The sequence below is a fragment of the Akebia trifoliata genome, chromosome 3 (genome assembly GCF_017979445.1).
Source record: "Akebia trifoliata isolate Shusen 1 chromosome 3, ASM1797944v1, whole genome shotgun sequence".
NCBI lineage: Eukaryota > Viridiplantae > Streptophyta > Magnoliopsida > Ranunculales > Lardizabalaceae > Akebia > Akebia trifoliata.
The window spans coordinates 24,717,954-24,730,357 of NC_141377.1; positions in this window are offsets into that span (position 1 = coordinate 24,717,954).

Genomic DNA, 12,404 nt, shown 5'->3' on the forward strand with positions numbered 1-12,404 from the left:
CATTGAGATGACATACTTTATTCTTAAAATAAAAATCATAAAAGAAGATAAAACCATAAGTTTATCTCAAGTACATTATGTTGAAAAAATATTGAAACATATAATATGTTTGACTATTCACCTTCACCTACTTCTTTTGATCTAAGTAAGAAATTATTTAAGAATACTAGTAGAGCGAAATTTCTATTAGAATATTCTAAAATAGTTGGTAGTCTTATATGTTTAATGCAATGTACAAGACCCGATATAACTTTTATAGAATGATTATTGAGTAGATTTACAAGTAATCTAGGACCTAAACATTAGAAAGCTATTAGAAAGGTTTTAAAATATTTAAAACATATTAAGAATTATTGTTTACAATATAGTAGTAAACCTGAACTAGTAGAAGGGTTATCAAATACTATATGAAACTTTAATTCTCATAATTTAAAATCTATAAGTGATTGAATTTATACTTTAGTAGGAGGAGCGATATTATGGGGGTCAAAGAAATAGACTTGCATTTTTACATCAAGTATGGAATCGTAGTACACAGCATTATTGGTTGCGGTAAAAGAAGTAGAATGACTTCAGAATTTTATTAGATTTATTCCATTGACTCCTATTCGTGATTATGCAATTATTATTTATTATGATAATAAAGTTATGTTAGTCATTTCAAGAAACAAAAAATATAAAGATAAATTAAAGCATATAGGCCTTAGATATAACATTATTTGACAGATGTTGACAGATAGGGTAATCGTGCTCGAGTACGTACCAACTTTAGAAGTGCTAGCGAATTCGTTAATAAAATCACTACCTAGAGAGGTAGTTTTGAGAATATCGAGGGGGATGACCCTAAGATCGATATCTATGAAAATAAAGTAGTTGAATCTCAATTTAGTAAATTTGGATATCTCATTTTCTAAGTTCAAAGAGATAAGAAGCTACTTTACTTTCTTTATTAGTGCACACAATATTTATAGATTGGCTATCTCTATGATGTTATCTAGTGCACATATCTTGTAATGTGAAAACGAAGAGTTAAAGTCTTAATAAATTTGTAGGCTATCTTAAGCTTAGGTGTTAAAGAAGTTACAAGGGCACCTATGACAAATTCACCTATATGAGTATAAAATTTTAACTATTTTAAACAAAGAATCAATCCTCTCTCTGAAATACTCATGAAAATCATGATTTCAGCGCATGACTGCAAAACACTTGTCACTAGTGAGTTAGATTATAATAAGTGTATATATAATTTCAATTTATTAAATAGAATTTAAGTCTAAAACTATAAGTTACTTAAATATCTTATAAACTTTGAATTATATATGCAAGTCAAAGGTTCAAATCGTTAGGTGCCCATGATTATACTTATTATGATCATTCTAATACACATCAAGTTTACCTTTATTCAATTAATTATTTTTTGAATCAAGTGGGGGATCGTTAAAATAAATATTGATTAATATTTATTTAGAATTGATTCAAATAAAATTAATTTTGTTTAAAATAATATTTAAAAGTTACTTTATGATTGGTATATTTTTTTGTTAAAACAACAGTAAGTATTTTTTATTTAGAACATTTCTATTGGTTGATATCTTTTTACATGGATTGAAGATTGTAAAAGTACTTTTTGACTATTTTTTTAAATAATTTGTAAATCCCACATTATTTTCTAAATTTTTTGGAGGGATTTTTAAACTTATAAATAAGATCTTATTCTCAATTCTTTCTCATTCCAAAGACTTTTTCCTTGAAAGCTTCTAATGGGTTGGGTTTTAGCTATATAGAAATTTGAATAATTCTTTTTTATTTTATATATATATATATATATATATATATATATATGGTCCCGTTCAACACCCTACGCTTGACCCTACACTTTACCTTATGTGTTTTGTCCTACATGGGTTAGAAGTTTTGGAATAGGCTGATTTTTGGTGAGGATGATCTCTATGGTGATGAGATCATCCTCACCAAAAATCAGCCCATTCCAAAACTTCTAACCCCATAAAAAATGGTTTACAAAAAATGGATGGTCCACGATTTTTCAACTTGTAAACATGGGGCTAGAAATTTTGGAATGAGCTGATTTTTGGTGAGGAAGATTTTCTAACCATAGAAATCATCTTCACCAAAAATCAGCCCATTCCAAAACTTCTAACCCATGTAGGACAAAACATGTTAGGCAAATTGTTGGGTAAATGGTAGGGTGTTGAACATTTCCCATATATATATATAAGAGAAAGAGAGAGAGAGAGAGAGAGAGAGAGAGAGAGAGAGAGAGAGAGAGAGAATACAAATAAATGAGGGCCGTCCAAATTTGGATAGACTCCAAAACTGACCTGACAGGTGTCGAAAGGGCCCACAAGGTGTCTAACAAACTCTTTGATTTGAATAGGTGCCTAGTGATTCCAATGAGTTTGATACCTATTGAGATTCTTAATCCATTTACGAGTGGATGTAACTTTTGAAATTGTTCTTTATTTATAGAGATCAATTCTGTTAAAAAAATATATTAATTAATTCAAACTTTCTATAAAAACAATATTTATGTATCTGAGATTCTGTGAGATAGATTTTCTCAAAATAGTGCAAATTTTGAGGAAATATGCAGTTGTGATAAAATTGGGCTCTGTTGTATCCTGAAGATAAGTTTGCCAGCAACCCATCTGCATCTACGTGTTCAATCGGAGTGGGGGTGTTTGTTGTCTATAAGACAACATAGATTACTACATGCCTCAGAGCAATTTTCTTTTTTATTTTTAACTTCTATTTTATAACAGAAATGATTAAATTATTTTATTTCTCTAGAATGTTCTATTTTAGATTCCTCTCTTTTAATGTGAAAAATTTTTGAAGCACCCATCCTTCTTCAAAATTTCAGTATAACCCTCTTCTTTGGATTTCACGTGGTGTTTCCAATGAGGTATGCCAAATATTAACGAAAAAATAGGGGCGTAAAATAAATACAAAAAGGCACATGTCATGTTACAAGGAAAGGTCCCCCAAAATTTTGAAGCAGTTTGACCGTTTCAAAGTTGGACTATATTAATGATTATTATGGATTCCTCTCCTCTTTGTCATAATGAGTTATTAATATGAGCTTGATCTATTGGTGTTTTTGGATTTCTGATAACTTTGATTGCAGAAGGTTAAAATTATTTGATTCCACTTGAATATTATACTAGCTCCTAGATGAATGTGGGTGTCTTGTTCATGTTGAGCATGTTGAAATCTGTTGATTAATTATGCTCCATTTTTTCTTTGCTCTTTATATATAGTTACATTTCTTATTTCTTTAATATTTCATTGTATTTTCCTACTACACCATCTCCTCTTTTTTCGAAGGTTGTCAAAGATTTTATGTTATGCAAAGTGTTTAAGGAGTTTAGAGGAGTCTTCTATGAAGATTTCCTTTTTAGATGAGATCATCATGGTAATATTTGAGATTTATAGTAGGAGTAGACAGGGCCGGCTGAAGCATAAGGCCATTTAGGTAATTGTCTAAGACCTCAATTTGTTTTTCTTTAAGGCCTCTAAAAAAAGTTATTTTGAGTTGCTATCCAAAATAATATCTTATCTCTAATTAGGATTCAAAATATGTTACGACGCATACAACCCACAAGTGCATCACATAATTTAAGGTTGCTTACTTAAATTAAATCAATAAAGGTTGCAATGGTTTATAAAATAGTGGAAAAGAAAATCATGGTTGTGCGTGTTAGAAGACCAAAACAAAACAAAAGATGTGACTCTTCGTTTTTATTTTTTAAATAAAGCCAATAGATATGTTGTTTAGTTGCAAAAACCTAGAGGTCAAAATTGAAGATGTAACACCCCGGATTTTCAACTCATATCTCGAGGAAATTAAATAGCGAGATTTGGAGAAAAATATCGAATGAGAGACTTAGAGTAAAATACTCGAATATTGCTATGGTTAATTTTGAGAAAAATCGACTTCGCCATTAGATTCAAAAGGATCGAAATATATACATTAGCCTGTAAGCAAGTCCGAATTCGAAGTCGGATAGAGAAGTTATAGAATCCTCGAATTTCGTGTTAAGTGGGACCCAAAACATTGGAATTTCGTTAGAGCGAGAATCGAAAAGATTTAATGATACCATTAGATCCGTAGTAAAAAATTATTCGAAATGGTATATTCGTTTGTCGTTTTCCGAGTCTGAATAGTTAAGTTACGATCGAAACTAGAAATGATGGGAAAATTACAAGTATACCCTCAGTTTTATTATAAAAGAAATCTTATTTATTTTATTTCATTTCATTTCTCTTCTTCTCCAAGGAAACCAAACGGCAGCCACTTCTCAACCCTAGGGTTTCAACCCATTCCCTTCAAGTTCTAGCCCGAACGAAGTCGAGTTGAACCTCGACGAAGAAGACAAAGTTGTCGGCCACGTCGAGAGCTACAACTTCACCATCTTTACTTACCCATTCTTGTTCATTTTCTCCATCCTCCATCAAAACCAGCCGGGTAGCTCGAGTAAACCTCAACACATTCCATCCGAGGGCTTCATCGAGTTAGGAGCTAGGTCTATACTTCATTATAGAGGAGAAGGAGAACGTCATTGTCGGATACCTTGCAAACCCTCGCTCGTTTCGCATCTAAGTCAGTCCAACCTCAACTCTCGAGCCATCCAACCTCGAGTTGTAGTGTTAGCTTGGATCCTTGGCGTTCACAACCAAGTAAGGGACTTCCAATTCTTATTAGTAGCTTTAGATTTCCGAAATGTGCATTTAGGGTTTTGAAACAAAACTTATTGTTTGCATTTAAATCGTAAAAATTGGTGTTTGATTCAAATTCATGGTAGAAGTAGGTGTTTTGTTTATGCTTTATCGAATTTTGATAACAAAATCGTGGGTGGGTCGAATGGTTCGAAGAATGGAAGAAGAAATCGAAAAAGGGATTGAAAAACCCAAAAATCGCGAGTGAGGTTCAGGCTGTAGGTGGGAAGGTCGGTGCCACCGGCACCTACCGAAGGCATTCTGTCGGTCCCACCGACAGAATGTTGCTTCTGCCACCGACGAAATCAAGAATCGTCGAAAATTTTATACTGTCGGCAGAACCGTCGGTCCCACCGACAACTGCCGATGAGTAAACTGTCGGTTCCACCGACAGCATCCTGATTCTGCAGCCGACAGCCACCGACAGACACAGTTTTGATCAGAACAGTGTTCTGACTCTTGGCTTGACCTCCTCACACCTTATACACTATTTCTCACCCTTTATTTCATTAAAAACATTTAAGTAAATGTCCTCTTTAATTTTTACTTTCCATTTACTTTAAGTTCTTTAATGAAATTAAGGTTTTACCCCCCATTTCGGAACAATGGGAATGGTTTTAAGATCCAAATCTCAAAGGATCAAAATCCGAATTTTGGTTTCAAGAACAAAACGTATTTTTCGACGTTTTCGGCAAGTTTTCAAAATGTAATAACTTTCGTATTACTTTGAATTATATTACAAAAACTATATGGTTGCGAATCTCGTGATCGAGACTTTCATTTCGAAAAACCCGTTTTCAATTTCGAGAACTTTGAAAAATTGAGTTTCCGATACTTAGCCAATTTTCACCAGCTTCCCTTAGTTTTAACAGCTTTGGTCCCGTGCATCGTCGGTACCTTGTTTTTAAATAAACTTTGATGGTTTTCAATGGAAAGACCAAAAGAATGACTTTGAAAGATTGAAAATGAATGGTTGATTTGAAAGGATGAAAAATGAGAATGTTGAGAGAATGGGAAAAGGGAATGAACGGTAAAATGTCAGAATCACACCCGAGGGGTGATGTCTGCATTTTACATTGTATGTTGTGTGTAGGTTGGTGAAAGGATATCCAGGTTATTAATGAAAGGGTTGCATGTTTATTTCCGATTATGTTAGCGCTTGCGCTGAGTACTGTTATTTATTTTAGGCCGGGTGGCCACGGTTGCATGGTAGGAACTGGATATCCGTTCTCAACCCTGTTCTGTTAATTTCTCTTTTGTTTTAAATGAAAAATCATATATGTACGTAGCTATTTTGTGAGTTGTTAAAGGGTTTGTGAATGCCTGAAGGGATAGTGTGTCACATCATCCGGAGGGGTACACTATCCTGGGATGTACGGTAGGGACCACCAAACTCATACGTGGTATGGGACGCGTATGAGAGTGGAGTCACAACTGGAATCCGGGTCCATTCCTTTCTTATCTTTACCAGTGAACGTGTATTGTAAAGGTGGTCGTATACGAGTGGAGTGTCATTTGGGAATCACATGCACGCCTGATAGGCATAGACGAAGATGATTAGTCAGTGATCACTAACAATCTAGTAGTAGTCGAACGTTCTGACACATCGAAAAGAGACCCATTGCTTACGGTCACGTCAAACGGCCAGCCTGAGCCGGATAAATGGTTCCGCAAGCGTGGTAGACACGACCAGCCACAAAATCAGGAACTACGATGTTATTGGGGAATATCATGTCCTGACTGGGAGCGATCCAGTCGTGAATCCCAACTCTTTAATTCCAATACTCCACCATTTGTATTATGTATCTGTTGTTATATTTCGAATTATAAATGAGAAGCATGTCTATTATTTCAATGTTGCCAACATTATTTGCATAAAATGGAAAATGTATAATGAGTATGGATGATTGATGCTATGTGTTACTTTTAAACTGTTTAGTTGCTCATCCCTGGCTATTTGTACCAGTTGATCGTATTTTATCTTGTAAAAATCTTGCATGTATTAAAATGTTCAGTATGCTTTATTCGATCATGTTTAGGAAGGGTTATTAGTAGGAATTGGCTGTGGACTTACTGGGTAACCATTGTTACTCACCCTTTCCTTCCTATTTTTTTTAGTTTCAGTACTTGCAGCTACCGAGGCAGGCGTAGAGTCAGTAATTGAGGAGTATCTGGTCGATCAGATCGACGATCAGAGTTTATTGCTTGGTGAGCACTAGGGCCACATCCCTTAGCGTTGTCAGTTTCATCCAGGATGTGTGTAGTTTTTGGATTGAGAGTTTAGGCCTATGTTAGAGTGAGAATGTTTTGGTAAGCCTGTATATTGATAAATCTTCCGCACTCTGATCTACTTACATGTTAGATGTAATTAGTCTTCCGCTGTTATTTTCCTGTATCTACATTTTTATATACAGGTTTTGTTATAAATTGGTTTATCAGGTTTGAGTTCCGTGGAACGCTAACATAAATAGAGGAGACCATGCCGAAATTTCGAGGTGCCACCTAGTACCTTGGGATTTGGCCTTGGGATTTGTGTTAGCGTTTGGCGGGGCGCCACAGAAGAGGCGCAATTGTTGCAATCTCAGTCCATTTGAAAATAAATAATAAAACATCAAAGCTCTTCAGTTGATAATAACTTAACTAAAAGACAAAAACATAATGAAGACGAATAGTACTTTATTTATAAAATATCTAATAGAAAACTTTGACAAAATGGTTTTATAGATTAACTTAAACCTCGAATGCTCTGTTGTGCAAGCACTCCCTGGTCATCATAAGGTTTTGTAGGTATTGAGGTAGGGAGATGATATTTTCCCCAACCTATTTTATCTTTTCCAATTACATATCCAGGTCATGGGAAGTTGCTCCTTATTCTCAGGCCCAACTGTTTTTGTGTGTAGATTTCATTTAAAGGCTATAGGGCTGACATTTATGTAGTTTAGTTCGCTTTTACACGTTGAATAAAAAAAAATACTTGAATTCAATAAGCTGATTTTCTAATGTAAAGGTGAACCAAGAGTGGCTCAAAAACTCATAAGATCAATGGCCAGAAAAAGTATATCATTGTAGGCATGCTATGGAAATCATATGAATCAGATCTTAATCTATCATATGGATCTACCTTAACCAACATGCAATCATATATATGCAGGTAAAGAAAATTAATCATTTTTCTTGTCACACCAAGGATTAAATGTAGGTGACACATTCTTATACTTTGTGACTTATGGAGTGTATTGTAAGTTGTAAGCCTAATAAGGCTATTAGTGCTCACATATGCAGCAATCAAATCAAGGCCTATCAATCATGTATTGTAACATGTGTCTTGGGTCGAATTATCATGTGGTACATAACACATTTCATATCTTAATTATATACGTTAAGCCTAATTGATGTGCGAGACAAAATATCGAGATGCATTGGTAAGGAGGGGATCTATCTTGGATACTCCCACCATGTCACAATACCATGTGTGACAATGTTAATGCAAGACAACCCATAGGAAAAAAAGTTAATGATGTACTAAGTATGATGATTAGGCGGTATCTACCATGCTATGTCACTAAATCATAATACACAAATATTATAACTCAAAAGTATTAATGTCCTTTCACGTCATTTTATACTTATATAAATATGATAGTTGGTAAGGGCAAAGCTAGGATTTTCTTGTAGGGGGCAAACTAAAATTAATAGTAATGTTGAAGAATTTGAAAATAAATGATTTTGGGGAAAAATTCAAGAATTTTTTTTGTTAGAGATTAAAGAAAAGGGCATTTAGGTCATTTCTTATTAGTCTATGAGAGAAGACTAAAGTCAGATTAAAAAACGTAGGATATCTCAAATATCTTTCGAAACGCCTACATGTCCCTTTGGCGTTGGTCTTATCACCCTCTTTAACTTGAAATCAAATTTTTTTTGATATTTGATCTTTTCCCAAAACTTGCCATCTTCAACCCTCTTGAGTACAAAATTTTATCCTAATTTTCAACATGAAATTTAGTTTACATTAACCTTAAGATCTAAATAACAATATATGATTTTTGAAATAAAAAATGATGACATTTTTTTATAGAAAATTACAGGGTCTTATATAAGGCGATTAAGGCAATATTCAAACGTTGGATTGGATTGAAGATGAAGTTAAATATATTAAAGTTAATTTTTTATATAGGTTGAATTGCTTGAAGATGAGTAAGTTTAGGAAGAAAAAAAATAAGGTTAGTTCTTTGGTTAATAGGGTTGCAACTCGGGCAAGCTTGCCCAAGCTCAAATCGATTGATTGGCAAGCCTAGCTAAGATACGTCAAACATGGGTTGAGCTTGGGTTACACTAACTCAACCCGAACTTAAATTGGGTGGACCTTGAGTTGAGGGTTTGGGCAACCTAGTTCAACCTAAACCCGATGTTATATCTAACATATAAATAATTTTTGTACTAATTATATATTTTTAAGTAATTTTAATGATTTCTTTTTCAAGATCTAATTTTTTTTTTTACTAATTAAAAAAAATTAGGTTTGTTCAATGAACCAACCCACCTAACTTGTCCAAAACCTCTACCTTGGGCTAACACGAGTTCAAGCAGAGTTTAGAAGCTCAAGCTTAAGTTGAGTTTGGGTTAATGAGCTTAGGCTCAATGTTTGGGTTGAGTCGAGCTTCGATTGTTGAGCCTGGGTTTAGGGCTATGCCTGGGAGGGGAGATTAGAGGGCAGTTGGGGAGGGTGACAACAAACTTTAAACGGACAAGCGTATCTTGAATTAAAACAAAATGCAAAGAAATCTAAAATCACCCAAAATATTAAGTCCCCCCTCCTTCCCCTAACTTTGGCCCCTTATCACGCCTAATTGTTGAGATCACTTGGAAGATAGAACATTTGAGAGAATGAAAACTTCTCAAAATATTTCTTTAAGCCTATCATTTTCTTTCGATCATCTCTCTTTTTAACTTACTACTTATATCATTTATCCTTGCGCATGCAATTTCAACCAAACATATGCTAAACTCCATTTAAATGAAGACAAATGAATCAATTTTCTAATATGATAATTGACATGTATATGCCAATCATGATTTGTGTACTTTTATGTAGGTAAAGACTCCCCTACTTATAGTAAAAACCTAAATTTTAGTTTTTTTTTTTTAAATTACTTGAAGGACCTTCGCGGAGGAATTTCTTTTTAATAAGTCCTTGAGTTTTGGAGGGGTTGCTTGATAGTTCATTTAGTTAACTTTTTTATTTCTTAATGGTCCTTTAACCTCATTTCAGGTTATAATGTTTTTTAAATACTCTAACTACTTTTTTTTTTTCATCTTCTTCACATACTTAGGTTTTCCAATGACGATTATAATCGTTTTCGACGATTATAATCGTTTTCAATGATTTTTACCAATTTATTATTGAGTTCGACAATAAAACTGGTGAGCTTGATAATGGTAAAACCTACCCTTTTTTCGTTTTTTCAACTAAAATACATGGAAAGATTGACTAAAAACTTGACATAACGACTAGTATAGATGCTTTCAAACAAAATAACCATTCTTGATGGATTTTCATAAAAAAATAAAGTAAAAAAATTGAAAAAACCTAGCTTTTTTACATACATCTTCAAACTGCTTGAAAAAACCGTTGAAAATGACTTTTTCTTCCTTCTCAAATCCTTTTCATCGAAATGGATTCTCCGAAATTCGACTGGGGCATCGAAAATCCAATATTTTTTAGATGAAAATGGTGAGTTCAAATGATTAGAGTAGTTTTGACATTTCAATCATGAGAGATGTGTGGACTGGAGTTAAAGGAGTGATTAGAAATAGAAATTTTACTAAATGAACTATTAAGAGAAGATCAAAAAATTTAGGGACTAGTTAGAAAGAAATCTCTCCACCAAAGCCCTTTAAGTAATTTTCTCTTATTGTTTTGGATAAAAATAATGGCTTTGAGGCTTATTCTTTTCTACTTGGGATTGAAGTTATATATACGAATCTATGTATGTAAAAGAAGGAAAATTACACTTCTTTTTAAAAATAACAAAGGTATTTGGCTAGAGGGATGATACTTCATTTAGAAAATTTTGAATGGATTACCCTAGCATTGCCCAATAGAAAAGGTGGCAGTTGGAGGAATGTGGGATCCACCATCGCATGGATAAAGGGAGCGGATCCTTTGTGTTACTTATTTCTTGCAGTTTCGTGTAGTAATACTTGGTTATATTTTGATCATGATTTGAATTAGATTTAAAAAAAAAAAAATAAACTTCTATTGTAAGCTTGATCAAGAAGATTGAAAATGAACAGTCTTTGAATTTCGAACATTTCAACAAATCGGTTTTGGTCTTTACACCACGTGGCGCTCTCTCAACCATCAAACCGTACTACACAAAACTGCAGAAAATAAGTAACACATAGGATCAACTCCCATGGATAAATATCAAAGCCAAATCAATTAATCGATCGATCTGTTATAGACTTTCTATAGACCAATTCAAATCTATTGGTTTTGACACTTTAACCACCGTGATATTAAGTTTCATATAAGTGGGATCCATGAAACACGACTTCATGATAAGATCATCTCGGATATTAATAGATTTGGTTGGGATCAAATTGGTACCAAATTGATGTCCGTCCAATAAGAAATTTACTGCACCCAAATTTGTTTGATCCAATCAAATCTATCATTTTCTAGTTTTGAATTGATTTGGTCAAAAGTTAATATTTTTGAATGGATGCTAGTTCAATTTGAGTCAATTTAATGAAAGTAAATATAAAGTATAACATATTATTTGTATATTTCAAACAAATTATCAAATTAATATCTATCAAGTCCGAAGATCGTTTATCCAAAATTGATCTTCTAATCGCCCTTTAGAGGGTTGGCAAGATGGCTTGGATCAAATCGCCCTTAGGGACCAGTCTCTGGGATTTATACTAGAAATTACCCGATGCGTGCTTGGAGTACTGCACAAGCTTGAGGGAGTAGTAGGTTTGCTCTAAGAGACCTGAACCCCTTTATTACCACCCAAAAAATGAAAAATAAATTGGATTCTCATGTAAACCCAAATCCCTGATCCAGATCCATATCCAGACCCATAGTTAATGAATCGGATCTTGGATCCGATCCATTGATAACACTAAAATTTTGTCCAATCAATGATCGGACCTAGGGATGACAGTCCACCAGGGATGACGGTAATACGACCGATAGCAGATGTTGAACGACCAATGAGGCGTCATTTATGTGATAATACCTTAAGAGCATTAATATCCACATAACTGTATGACACGTGGCAAATATTTGGGACCGAAGAAGAAACTTCTTAGAAGCACCCCCCCCCCAGGCGAACAACTCCTCGGTTTGAAGTTTAAAACTTCAAACAGAAACAGGTTTGAATAGAGAATTAGACAAAAAGACAAATGGCGACTGTAACACCCATTTATCACGTCCATTTGTGGGTCCCACTTTTATTTCATTTCAAAGCTACTCTAATTATGTTATCAAATCAGGTTTCCAAAATTGGACCGGCACTCAATGAGTCTGGTTTGACTCATGATCCAATAACTCAATGAGTCTTATTTGACTCATGACAATTGAATCGGCTCAGACAAGTCAAGTTATTTAAATTAAATTGTTTTAATAATAAAAAATATATTATAAATTCTGAAATATT